Source organism: Panthera leo, chromosome A1 (assembly GCF_018350215.1).
Source record: "Panthera leo isolate Ple1 chromosome A1, P.leo_Ple1_pat1.1, whole genome shotgun sequence".
NCBI classification, from domain to species: Eukaryota; Metazoa; Chordata; class Mammalia; order Carnivora; family Felidae; genus Panthera; species Panthera leo.
The window spans coordinates 82,982,485-82,996,871 of NC_056679.1; positions in this window are offsets into that span (position 1 = coordinate 82,982,485).

The following is a 14,387-nucleotide window of genomic DNA, read 5'->3' on the forward strand; positions in this document are numbered from 1 at the left end:
AGAAGTTAAGTCTAAATGTTTGGCAAGATTCAGGGTAAACCATTTGGCAAAAGGTAACGCTGCATACTTCCTATCACATCGCAGGGCATTGTCAGCTGCAACCTGCAAACAGGAAAAACTGAGTTACCTGCCGCGCAAACAAGAAACTCACCAGAACCTGGAAGAAATCTCCTTCCTCTGGCAGTGTCCCTCCAGCGCCCTCTATCGACAAAGCTCACCATCAAGCGAGGTGGCAAATATAGAACCCAGGTCTATTATCCCAGAGCAAGGCGAGGAGGGTGGATGTGGAACTGTCAATAAAGTGGTAATAATGGAGCGATTATGAGTGAAAATGCAAGACACAGAACAGTGTGCACAGTGTGCTGTCTTCTGCGGAGGCAAGGCTGGGAAATTATGTGTCTTGGCTTAATTTTGCACAACGGAACACTGGAATGATACATCTAGAAACTAGTAAACACGGTTACCTGTGGAGCAGTGAGGAGTGAAATAAGGCTAGAAGGAGTGGAGATCGAAGCGTGATTTCCTTAAAATGCCTTCTTATGTGGTTTTGACTTTTGAACCAGGTACTTTATATGCCCCCCCCAAATAGAATTAAACAAAACCCCCCCCCCCCCCCAATAGAATTAACAACAACAACAGGAAGCAAAAGGGTTTATTCCACTTGCTGGATGGATTGACCCCAATTACCAAGGGGGCATTGGGTTGCTGCTACACAATGGGGCAAGAAGGTCTGCAACCAAGGGGTTCTCTGGGGGCGCCTCTTAGTGCTTCCACACCCAAAAGAAATGGTTAATGAGAAGCTATGGCAACCCAAACAGGCAGGACAGTTGGAAGACTCCCACCGTCTAGGAACGATGGCTTGTCAGTCCACTCTGACCAGCTGAAATTTGGCCCGAGGGCAGGGGACGCATGGAATCGGCAATGGAAGAAGGAAGCCATGGATGCCAAACACAGCCTCCCGATCAATTTCAGAACTGAGGACTGCAGTTCGCTTTGTGCATTTTCTCTTTCCTTGCCATCTGTGGGTGTTTGTTTGCGTATGCTGTTCCTGTCTTCACTCTCCTCCTTCCCGTTTTTGTTTTTGTTTTTTTCACTTTATTTACAAGTTGTTGGAGGTGAACTTTACAATTCTGCCTTTAGGGAACAGAATTTCCTGTGAAGCTTTGACAATTTGAGGGTCATTAACGTGGCCCACAATGGATCCGAGGACCGCTTCTACTGTGCAGCTCCTCACTCTGGGGAGAAGGTGAGAAACTCCACATCTCTGAAGTGTGGTTGTATCTTAGGAGGCGGAAACACAGAGCTGTTTTGCTGTGCCGAAGTCCAAATGCGGGTAGGAAGGTGCACACGGAAAGCCGAGTAGCCAAAGGGGGTGAACATGGGAGTTGCCGATTTCTTCTGTCAGCTCCAAATCTATTCTTCAGTCCTTATTCTGTGATAATGGAGCCCGTCTTCAGCAGTAGAGGATACTGGAGCGGGGCAGCTGTGGGAGGAAGGGTTGCGTTGCACATCCATCGCTTTTTTTTTGCACTGCAGCTGCTTTGGCCTGCCTGACCCCAGAAGGAGCAGTTTCTCTGAGTGTGAATTCTGACTTCTAGTCCCCCATCGTGGGCCAGCGCCCTGGCGGGGGATTTCCTGCCTGCCAGCCTCAGCCTGTGACTGGGCCAGCTGGGGCCTGGAGTAACCAGCACAATTCACCACTGTTTGGTGGGTCACAACCATTTCTCCAATGAGACTGGGCCTTGGGACCAGAAGAATTGCCCAGCCAACCCTTAACCTACTGAGAAACATACATTGTTGCCATTAATTAGTTTATAGAGAGAGCGAGCGTAAGCGGGCGAGGGGGCACCCGAAGAGAGAGATAATCTTAAGCGGGCTCCACACTCAGCATGAGGACTGATGTGGGGCTTGATCCCACAACCTTGGGATCATTTTTTTTTTTTTTTTTTGAGAGAGAGTGAGAGGGAGAGAGAGAGAATGAATGAGCATGGTAAGGGCAGACAGAGGGGGAGAGACAGAATCTGAAGCAGGCTCCAGGCTCTGAGCTGTCAGCACAGAGCCCGATGCGGGGCTTGAACCCATGAACCGGGAGATCATGACCTGAGCCAAAGCCAGATGCTTAACCAACCGAGCCACCCAGGCATCTCGAGGTGATATGATTTTTATTCTCATTTCAATTAAAATTATAGATTGTGTTAGTGATTTTCCTGATATCGAATCATCCTTGCATTCCTGAAGTAAACCCCTACTTGGTCATGAAGTACATTAGCTTACATTTAACCTGCCATTGGAGGTTTGCCATTATTTCACTCACAGTTTTGCATAGATGGTCTTATATTTATGCAACTTTTCTCAGGTTTAGGAAACATTGCTAGAGTTAACTTCTTAAAAATAATTTGGAAGTTTTCCTGCTATAATCTGAAATAGCTTAAGTAGCACTGAGATCATCTGATATTTGAAGGTTTGGAATAATTCCCCTATGAAACCTTATGGGCCCGGCAGGTTGTTACTTTTTCTATTTCTCTTATGGGAATGTGTCTGCATAAGATTTCTCTCTCTCCTGAGGTCAGTTTTGGCTAATTATCAATATTGTCTGGGTTTTTCAGAAGTATTTGCATGAAAGTTGTTCAAAGTAGCATCATATCAAAAAACATCCTTCATTTCATAAAAGCCATATGATCATTTCAATAGATGCAGAAAAAGCATTTGATAAAGTACAACATCCATTCATGATAAAAAAAAAAAAACCCTCAGCAAAGTAGATTTAGAGGGAACATACCTCAACACTGTAAAGGCCTTAGGTGAAAAGCCCACAACCAACATCACACTCAAAGATGAAAAAAACTGAGAGCTTTCCCTCTAAGTCAGGAACAAGACAAGGATGTCCACTCTCACCACTTTAATTCAGCATAGTACTGGAAGGTCTAGCCACAGCAACAGCAATCAGACAAGAAAAGGAATAAAAGGCATCCAGATTGGTAAGGAAGAAGTCAAATTTTCACTACTTGCAGATGACATGAAACTGTATATAGAAAACCCTAAAGACTCCACCCAAAAAACTACTAGAACTGCTAAATGAATTCAGTAAGGTTGCAGGATATAAAACCACTGTACAGAAATCCATCGCCTTTCAATACACGAATAATGAAGCAGCAGAAAGAGAAATTAAGAAAAGAATCCTGTTTACAATTGCACCCAAAATAATAAAATGCCTAGAAATAAACTTTAACCCAAGTGATGAAAGACCTATACTCTGAAGACTATAAAACACTGATGAAAGAAACTGAAGACAATACAAATGGAAAGAAATTCCATGCTCATGGACTACAAGAACACACATTGTTAGAATGTCCATAAATCTACAGATTTAATTCAATCCCTATCAAAATGCCAGCAGCATTTTTTTCACAGATCTAGAGAAAACAACCCTAAAATGTGTATGGAGCCACAAAAGACGCCACATGGCCAAAGTAACTTGAAAAAGAAAAAGAAAACCTGAGCTATCGCAAGTCCAGATTTCAAGTTATACTACAAAGCCGTAGTAATCTGACCCGTATGGTAGTGGTGCAAAAACAGATGCATAGATCAATGGGACAGAAGAGAAAGCCCAAATATAAACCCATGGTTATATGGTCAATTAACTTCGACAAAGAAGGCAAGAATATCCAATAGGAAAAAGATAATCTCTTTAACAAGTGGTGCTGGGAAAACTGGACAGCTATATGCATAAGAGTGAAACTGGACCATACACAGTATGTGTATACCATATGCAAAATAAACTCAAAATGGATTAAGGACTGAAATGTGAGACTCAAAACCATAAAAATCCTAGGAAAGAGCCCAGGCAGTCACGTCTCTGACATTGGTTATAACAGCATCTTTCTAGATATGTCTCTTGAGGCAAGAAAAACAAAAGCAAAAACAACAACGACAATAACAACAAAAAACCCCCAAAACAAAAAACCAAAAACCAAACAAACAAAAAACAAAACCAAAAAACAAAACTATTGGGACTACATCAAAATAAAAACCTTCTGCATGGCAAAGGAAACAGTCAACAAAACTAAAAGACAATGTACTGAATGGGAGAAGCTATTTGCAAATGATGCATCCGATAAGGGGTTAGTATCCAAAATAAATGAAGAACTTATATAACTCAACACCAAAAAACAAAACAAAACAAAACAAAACAAAACACCCCCACAAATAATCCAACTAAAAAATGGGCAAAAGACATGAACAGACATTTCTCCAAAGAAGACATCCAGATGGCCAACAGACACATGAAAAGATGCTCATCATCGCTCATCATCACTCATCATCAGGGAAATGCAAATCAAAACCACAGTGAGATACCACCTCACATCTGTCAGAATGGCTAAAATAAAAAACTCAAGAAGCAACAAGTGTTGGCCAGGATGTGGAGAAAAAGGAACCTTCCTGCACCGTTGGTGGGAATGCAAGGTGGTACAGCCACTGCGGAAAACTAAAACTCAAAAAATTAAAACTAGATCTACTCTATGATCCAGTAATCATACTACTGGGTATTTACCCAAAGAATATGAAAACACTAGTGCACCTCTGTGTTTATTGCAGCATTATTTACCATAGTCAAATTATGGAAAGAGCCCAAATGTCCATGGATGGATGAATGGCTAAAGAAGATGTGGTATGTATATATAATGGAATATTGTTCAGCCACAAAAAGGATGAAATCTTGTCATTTGGAACAACATTGATGGATCTAGAGAGTATAATGTTAAGTGAAATAAGTCAGAGAAAGACAAACACCATATTATTTCAATCCTATGCAGAATTTAAGAAGTGAAACGAATGAGTGAAGGAGAAAAAACCAAGCAACAGACTCTTAACTATAGAGAACCGATGGCTACCTGAGGGGAGGTGGGGGGGGGGGGGTGGGAATGGGTTACTGGGTGATGTACGGAACTGCTTGATCACTATATTGTACTCCTGAAACTAATATAACACTGATGTTAACTACAATGGAATTCAGATTTAAAAAGTTTCCTTTTTTTCAATAGTTGCTTCCCTCTTCTTTGGTGTGTTTGTGCTTTCTTCTCAGCTTGACTTGGTCAACTCTCAGTTTGTCTACTGTGACAGTTTTCTAATATTTTTCTATTATTTGCTCTTTCTGCTTAGTTTCCTTTGTTCCCTTCCTAATTTTGAGCTTGATGTTTCTTTTCATTCTTTCATTTTTTGTCAAGGTAATTTCCCCTTGATTCAAATAAAGGTTTTATCATATTTAAAGAGATCCTACAGTTAGTTTGTATTCGTCTTTCGATCCAAGAGTAATCTAATAGAGAATTAATTACATTTCCAGTTGGAAGGGACTCTTTGATTATACAGTTAATTTCTGGTTTTACTGCATTGTGATTAGAGAATATGTTTGTATCATTTCTACCTTATGGAATATATTAAAGTTTTCTCTGTGGCTTAATAGAAGGCCAACTTTCATGAATGTTCCATTTGTGCTTGAAAAGAAGGCATTTTTCTCTGCTATCAGGATATGAAGTTCCGTATCTGTCTGGATGAAACTTTTATCTTTGTCCTCTTAACTTGTCTTGGATTTAGAAAGGTGGGTTAACCGGTTATTAATATGTTTTTATTTATTCTTGCATCTCTACAGTTTTTGCTTTTTGTGGGTTGCTGTTGTGTTATTTGATGCATAGATACTCTTACCTATCATGTGTTCACCGGGAATTGTAGCTTTTAGCATTAAGTCACTTCATCTCATTTATTGTTTTTGAGGCTGAATTCCACCTTGTCAGATACCAAGATTGTAATTTCTCCCCCGTGCCATTTTTGGCTTGCATTTGCCTGTGCCTATCCATTGCTTCATGTTTAGCCTTTCTGAATGTTTATGTTGGGTGTGCCTAGAGTGGATTGGCATAGAGTTGGTTGGGCTTTGCTCTGTGATCTGGGATAGATTGACTATAGTGGTGTTCTATACCCTTACCTTGACTTCATGAAAGGCAGGGTATACTTTCCAACCCTTTGACTTTGGGACTGGGCATGGAGTTGTTATGCTCGATTGGGTTTTAGTGGACATTGCATGAGCAAAGTTTGGAAATGTGAGCACTGTTGGGCTTGCCTTCTTGTACTCTGTCCTTTTGCTGTGGCCAGGACATGCCTCAAATAGGCAGTGGTCCAAGGAGAATGAGGGACACATGGAGCAGACCTAGACCCAGACTGAAGCTCAGAGCCGAGCTCAGGCTAGATCAGAGGAAATTCCAAACAATCTGCAGATGCTCGGGTGAGGAATAAATATTTATTGTTTAACGCTGCTGACTTTTGGGGTTATTGGCCACACAGAATTATTATGGCAATAGCTGAGTGGCACAGGAGCCAATCTTAAAATCTTACCGGGGATCTAAGCATATTTACATTTCTTGATACAAGTGATACGTTTGGTCTTGTTCTGTGCTTATGTTTTACAGTTTCTGGGTGTATCCTGTTACTGTGTATCCTTCGCGCTAAGGTCTAGTCTCTTCTCTCCCCGCCCCCCACCCTTTTTGCTTTGTTTTGGGGTTATTTTTAGGAAGGCTCACATTTTTGTCCTAGGGATTATCCTTATAATAACACCTTCAAATAATGTTCTTAGTCCCCTTTTTTCCTAACTTTTATATTTGGCTTCACCAGGTTTCAATAATATCGTCTAAGTCTCATGCTTTAACAAGACAGCAGTGAATAAGTTTCTTCTACTCTTTCTTCTCTCCCCTTTCCCCTCCCATTAAAACACTGTGTTATGTCTACTTGTCTTGGCACGTGACATGGTGTGGTATTCATTCATCCTTATCCATTATGTTTTAGATCTACATTTAAGTAAATCCAGTGCTCGTCATCAGTCCTTTTGCCCAAATTTGTCAAATCTCTCGGATGGATGGTTTGTCCTAAAAGATCCCTCCTGAAAGGACTCATAAATAGTATACTCACTCTTGTATTTCAAAACCAGTTTGAAGCTACTCGTCTAGACCCTGGAACCTGAAAGCCAGCCTGGCTGGATACCAAATCCCTGCCTCACGCCTTTCCTCGTGTCTTTTTTAAAATGTTGCTTCTCTGTTATCTTGATTTACATGTTATTTTGAGAAACCTGAGACCAATACGATTTTCCTTTCTTTTTATCTGACCTGATTTTATGGCCTGAAGATCCAGCGACTTTCTTCTTTATCTTCAAAGTTCACTAAGTTTTCCCACGATATGTCTTTCAGAACTGGTAACTCTGGGTTTGCTTTTTCCCAAGGACATAGTGGACTCTTTCAGGATGAAGTCTCAGCTTTTTATCACAGGACATCGTCTTCACTTATAGTGTTACATCTTAGGTCTATTTCATTATTTTGTTTTTCTTCTAGGATTTCACTTATATGAGTGTTAACCACTCTTTTCTCCATCTGCTGAATTTATGCTTCCTCTCTGATCTCTAACGCCTCCCTACAGTTTCATTTTCTTGAGTCCTTTTATTGCCATCCTTGGTGTCTGTTTCCATACTTTCTGTTGTATCTGCTCTCCTTTGGGCATGTGAGATAATTTTGTGTTTTTCTTCAGTTTTCTCCCTGAGTTCAGTGAGCTCCCTTTGCACCTGGTACTTGTCCATTTCTATTCTGAGCTCGGGACGCTACGGTTTGCAATCCTCCTTCATGTGATGCTGCTTGTTTATACCTAACTAGTGATGGGGATGCTGTTACAATTTTCCCCTGCTTTTGGCTTTTTATCCGGATTGCATGTATTGCGTATTTTTATTTGCTGAACAGTTTTCCAAGTTTTCTTCTGAAAGTACTTTGTATGCATGCTTTATGTGTTTGAATTGCATTTCCTTTAATAAGACACTTTTTTTTTTTGACGTCTTCTGATTCTTTGACAGCATCTTGCTTGAAGAGGGCTCTTCTCTTAGCTCCTTCTTTTCCTTCACTGCCACACCTCCAAGGGAAATCTATTTCTAAGGTGCTCCCTGTTCTCCAGCAGTGTCTTCTGTCGCCTCTGGGTCCAAACCTTTCCATATCTCTTCCTTTTGACTCCAGCAGGTCTCAAGCCTTCTCTCAGCATTTCTCCAAGCAAGGTGGGTCTCTCTCCTGATGGGCATGAGCCCTAGATGTGGCCCGTTTTTACCGCCATTAGGATGGCACCAGTTTCTCTTTCCCATGCAGTCTCCGCCTGGATTTATATATTTTGATTTGGGGCTTGATGTCAGCTCTTCTAGTCGAAGATGTTTATTTTCCCACTGACCTTTCATTGAAACGTCAGTAAACTTCCCTGGTAAACGGTAGGTCTGAGCTACAAGTGACTTTATTTATTCTTTTCCTGAACAGTTCTTTTTTTGTTTTGTTTTGTTTTTTAATTTTTTTAACGTTTATTTATTTTTGAGACAGAGAGAGACAGAGCATGAACGGGGGAGGGTCAGAGAGAGGGAGACACAGAATCTGAAACAGGCTCCAGGCTCTGAGCTGTCAGCACAGAGCCCGACGCGGGGCTTGAACTCACGGACTGCGAGATCATGACCTGGGCCGAAGTCGGACGCTTAACCGACTGAGCCACCCAGGCGCCCCAGTTCTTTTTTTTTTTTTTAATTTTTAAATTTATTTTTGAGAGACAGAGAGTGAGCAGGGGAGGGGAGAGAGAGAGAGAGAGAGAGAGAGAGAGAGAGAGAGAATCTGAAGCAGGCTCCAGTCCCTGAGCTACCAGCACAGAGCCTGACGTGGGGCTTGAACTCATAAGCTGTGAGATCATGACCTGAGCTGAAGTCAAATGCTTAACCAACAGAGCCACCCAGGTATCCTCTGAACAGTTCTTGTTAAAAATTTTGTTTAATGTTTATTTATTTTTGAGAGAGAGAGAGAGAGAGAGACAGACAGACAGAGCGCAAGCGGGGGAGGTGCAGAAAGAAACGGAGACACAGAATCCGAAGCAGGCTCCAGGCTCTGAGCTGTCAGCCCTGAGCCCGATGCGGGGCTCCAGCCCACGGACCGTGAGATCACGACCTGAGCCGAAGTTGGACGCTCGACCGACCGAGCCACCAAGGCGCCCCTTTTCCTGAACAGTTCTTAAAGGATGTGGGGCCAAATCTCAACTGAGGTGGCTGGGATTACCCGCTGGCATTTTTATCGTGGAACGGTTTCCTCCCTGCTAACTCCATGGGAGATGAGGAGTAACACTGGTCACGCTGGAGGTAGGGGTAGAGCACGGTTGCAAATAACAGGAAAGGAAGAAAAGATTCCTCGAGAAATGCCTTAACATGAAGCTGCACATTAGAAACGGGGGGAATCGGCCCTCACGACATACCTACCATCAGCCGGCCAATAAATCTTTATTACAGCCCATTCTGTGCTGAGAAGTGGGATGGGTCCCCTTGGGTAGTGAGCACTGACTTCAATACACTGACTGGAGCGGCATCTCAGCTGCCACGTGGCTACCAAAACGGTGCCGACGTTCACCCCAGGAACCCAGCACTGAAGCTAGATTCAGGGGTCTGATCCGGGTCTCAAATCCTTACCAGAATCACCAGAAGCCACTCACCAAATCCACTCAGAAACTATTATTTTCTTCTGTTTGTTCCTTGTTCACCAAAATAACACTATCTGTCTGTCAAGTACATCATGGGACATCCATACGATGGGCCATCATGCAGACGTTATAAACTGGTCGAGTCTTTCGCACTAAGGGGAAAAAAGAATACAATTTACACATACAAACTTGTACTAAACCGTATGCCGTAGAATGCAACAGCTCCGCAGTAAGCCTAGGAAACGTGGCACAGACTGTCTAGCTTTCAGAGATTCACAACGCACATCATCCTTTCAAAGGCTCTGAGAAGTCCTGTAGTAAAAGGCCAGTTTCACTTTGTCTAATCTGGCATTTCCTACACGTTTTTTTGATGGTGAACTGTTTGTCATGGTGGGCACCAAATAACACTTAACAAACCCTTTGGGACACACGTAGAAGATCTGAACCAGGTAGCTGAGAATACATGTGCGGAGAAGCCGGTGGTAGGATTGTGGGTGATGTTTTCCCCTGCTTTGTATGGATCTATTCCTTCCAAATGCTCTAAATGTTAAAACACATTTGGCGAGGTCTAAAACATAATAGCCTCCAACCGCTGCCTCAAGTGCTCCTGGAAGTAACGAGGCATGCCAGTAGGCCCAGTCGGCCTCTCCCCAGCCCGTGGGCCCCACACCGCTTCCCCAGGCCCCGAGCTCATTCTCAGCCGCTAACTTGCATCATGTGTTTTAGCACTAAATTTCATCTTTGGTCCTATGGTGTTCATCTATTCATTCAACAAACATGTACGGCCATTCTGCTCGTGCCTCGGGTTGAGATTACGGCAGGGCGCAAGAGTACCCACTGTCCTGACCTCGTGACCTCTGCTGTCGCAAAACGATCACACCATTGAATATACAACCACGGGGAACGCATCTCACCGGGAGCAATGGCTGAACTAAAAAGTTTCTTAGATGAAACGGGAGCTGACTGAACAAAGATGCAAGGAAAAGCGTCCCACCTTTGGGGGAAGGGAGAGAACACACCTGCACAGGCCCAGTGGCAGGAGGAGACACAGGCTGTCTGGGCATCTGAAAGGCTGGAGAGCAAGGGGAAAGTGAGGGTGATGGGGCCAGATCATGCAGGCCTTGCGAAGGCCACGCAAAGGAACATTTTCTTATTTTTTTTCCAAAACGTTTTTAATGTTTTTTTTTAAATTTATTTTTGAGACAGAGAGAGACAGAGCGTGAACAGGGAAGGGGCAGAGAGAGAGGGAGACACAGAATCCGAAGCGGGCTCCAGGCTCTGAGCTGTCAGCACAGAGCCTGATGTGGGGCTCGAACTCACAGACTGTTGAGATCATGACCGAGCCGAAATCAAGAGTTGGACGCTTAACCGACTGAGCCCCCTCGGGCACTCCATGATGATGATACGCTAGGATCAGCCAGTGGTTTTGCTGTGACCACCATCCACCCCCCCCCCCCCCCGCCACCCCACTCCTCCTTGCAACCATCAGTTTGTTTTCAGATGCGCTTTGACATCTGACAGTCCTGTGCTGGTCCTCGGACACAGAGAAGTGCATCAGATGCAGCGCTGGCCCCCACGGGGCTCACAGTCTGTCGGTGGGGGCGGGGGAGACAACACAAAACCGAGAATCATCACCTCGAAGCACTGGCCTAGCCGCTCACCTACACCAAGCAGCTGGCGAGTGCAGCCCCGTGAATGGTGGCACCAGACAAAACCAGAGCTCAGTGTCTCGGGCTTTTCAGTAACCAGCCTCACCTGCTGAAGAGCCTCTCACCAGCTGGGAAAGGAATGACTGCCGAGCTGCAGAAATCAGAGAACATCTTTCGATCACAATTCACTTCTCTATGAAGGGCAGGCCACAGCTAGTTTCTTTTTTCTTGTCCACAAATTAGATCTACCGGTTTTGCTTCACTTTATGGAATGAAACGGAAACTTTAAGGTAGCATTCCCTGGAGCTGAATTTGGTTCCAGGAAAGGAGAAATCGCACAGGCCAATCCCATTCTCACAGGTAAAGCAGAATTCACCTTCCTGGGTTCCTTTTCTTGTTTTTATTTTTTATTTTAAAGAGAGAGAGAGAGTGAGCGCATGTGAGCAGGGGAGAGGGGCAGACGGAGAGAGAATCCCAAGCAGGCTCCACGCTCAGGGCGAAGCCTGATGGGGCTCGATCCCACGGCCCTGGGATCATGACCTGAGCCAAAGTCAAGAGTGAGATGCTCAACCAACTAAGCCACCCAGGTGCCCCTCACCTTCCTGGTTTTTGCACATCGCATTAATCATCGCGTGGGAGAACGGGCTGCTTTGACCTCGTAAAATAACCTCTCCTCAACCATTTGAGGACTGGTTCCCCCACGTCATTCCCAGTCCATGTCAACACTCCAAAGGACCCATCTCCTCTCTAACTCAATGGAAGCCCTCAAATTGGCTGCAGGTTGCTAGAAATTATATCTACCTTTGATGGGGCGCCTGGGTGGCTCAGTCAGTTAAGTGTCAGACTTTGGCTCAGGTCATGATCTCACGGTTTGTGGGTTCGAGCCCCGAACAGGGCTCTGTGCTGACAGCTCAGAGCCTGGAGCCTGCTTTGGATTCTGTGTCTCCCTCTGTCTCTGCCCCTCCCCCACTCGAGCTCTGCCTGTCTCTCTCTCTCAAAAAAAAAAAAAAAAATAGACATTAAAAAAAATTAAATACCTTTGACACCATCCGTGCCTATGTTGTGACATGTACCTTTGAGTCTCATATACCAGCACCCTCGATGAGAGCCAGACCGACACCTTCCAGGAGAGCTACTGCCCACAGCAGTCATGATGAGGACGGGCCACGCTGGTCACCTGGAGAGCTCTCTGTGTCTGCTCAATAGGGAAACAGCTGGGCTTTTCAGAAACAGTAAAAACCCGAGAGTTTTAAAGGATTTATTTGATTTCTCCACATGATCACAGCTATGGTTTTACATCAATAGAGTCTGTTACTACTCACAAACAGAACGCGTGTTAAAACAAAAGCACTCCTGTCCTGCCCAAAGTTACACAGCGGGTGCCGGGCCTCTGGTGAGGGAGGTGTCTCTCGAAGTCTTTGGAAGGTCTGCAGTCAAGACCTGATGCTAACCGTTTAAAACAACTAGAAGGTGGACGACAGTTCCCAAGAGGAGACGGGTCCTGTGCGGGACCTCGACGCGACCGCGGTTAGGCTAACGTGTGCCCCTTTGTGGGTAAGAAAGAGGCACACGCCCCTCCTCCCACCTGTCCCTTTCCACCACCCCCCACTTGGCACTGATCCGTCTCGAAATCTGTTTCCTGGATTATTGTTGTTATTGGAGATACTTTACAAAATTCCTCAGTTTTCAGGCAGGAAGAGTGATGGTATTTTACAACGAAACCGTAAGATGCATGCTTACCCGTAGAGACCCAGCTTTGCAGGGAGTGCTGAGTCAACACCTAGGGTCGTGCTAGTCAACACCTAGTGCTGAGACAACACCTGCTGTCTTTTCAGCTCATTTTAAAGACAAACAAGAGGCTTCTTCTGCATGCAGTGCGTAATGGAAACATCGCTGTACGCTGGGTGACTGAAGACATTTTTAAGCAAGATGTGCACATCATATTAGGATGAACTTTATTTTTACATTGTTGTACAATTCATTCGTAAACTTAAAAAAAAAATACAAACACATAATTTAATTGTTGTCCCAGAACAGATTTTTGTGGTGCTACCTGCCGCTTCCTCTACTCCTGCTCGTGTTGGAAATGACCGTTTCACTGGAACAATTTGCACGACTTGAGAGAAAGGTCCCAAGTGTGTCCTGACAGTGGGGAAGGAGGACACAAACGTCCTGCTTCGAGTCCTGCTGCCTATCCCCGGGGTGGGGGGTGGACGGCAGGCCCCCACAGCGCTGACCCTGTGGCAGGCTGGGGTCTAGAAAGAACAGTCCCACGAGAGCTCCACCCAGGGGGTGGGGGTGGGGCGCGGGAAAGCAATCTGTCGGCAGTTTTTGCTTCCCAAACGAGATTCCGGGCAGCGTGGCTCCAGCCTCCTTGGAAACACTCCCTGGAGACGCTTCCCACGGTAAGTGTGTAAATCAAACAAAGAATGATGAAGCCTCGCTGACCTGAGCCCAATACACTATACAAAGTTGGTTGGACACATGGGGAGAAAGGGAATTGGTTCGAGAAGCCCCCTTTCTCTAGATCCGGCCGTGTGGCCACCAGACCACGCTTCAGGACACACGGACGGCAGTTTGGGAAGTAAGGGTTCTGAGTGGCCTGTGGTGCATGAAGGACAGCGATGGAGACAGCACCCCCAACCCGACCCCATCGGCTTTGCTGTCCACCCTTTTTCATCGGTGGTCACCCCTTCAGAAAGGGCAACCTTGTACCAAACAGCCTGCATCTTCTCTGGAACAACCTCGAGTTTACAGGTAGACTCTACTATCGGTACAGAGGGTGAAGAAAGGCCGACATATTTAATATGTTATCACTTTACTTCAACTATTTGTCAACAGTAACACTGATATAGTTTGCAAATACACAATACATAGAGTGTGGCCTCACACGACTGACGCCAGATGGCATGCAGTACAATTCGACTTCTCCTGGTCAGAACAACAACCTTTAAACCACAAGACAGAGAACGCCTCGGGGAGCCTGATTCTGCAGGAAAACCAAGGAATCTAGGAGCCGGTGGAAGCGGGGAGCCTCCCACCAGCCTGGCCTGGAACATATGAGATGTACCCGTGCTTTGTACACGTTCCTCCTTCCGAGCAGGTGCCCGGGAGAGAAACACAACACGATGGGAAGATAAAGGTGGGCAGGTTAAAGTCACACTTCTTCCAAAAAAAAAAAAAAAAAAAAGGCTAAACTCTAGATTGCTGTATTTGCTCTCT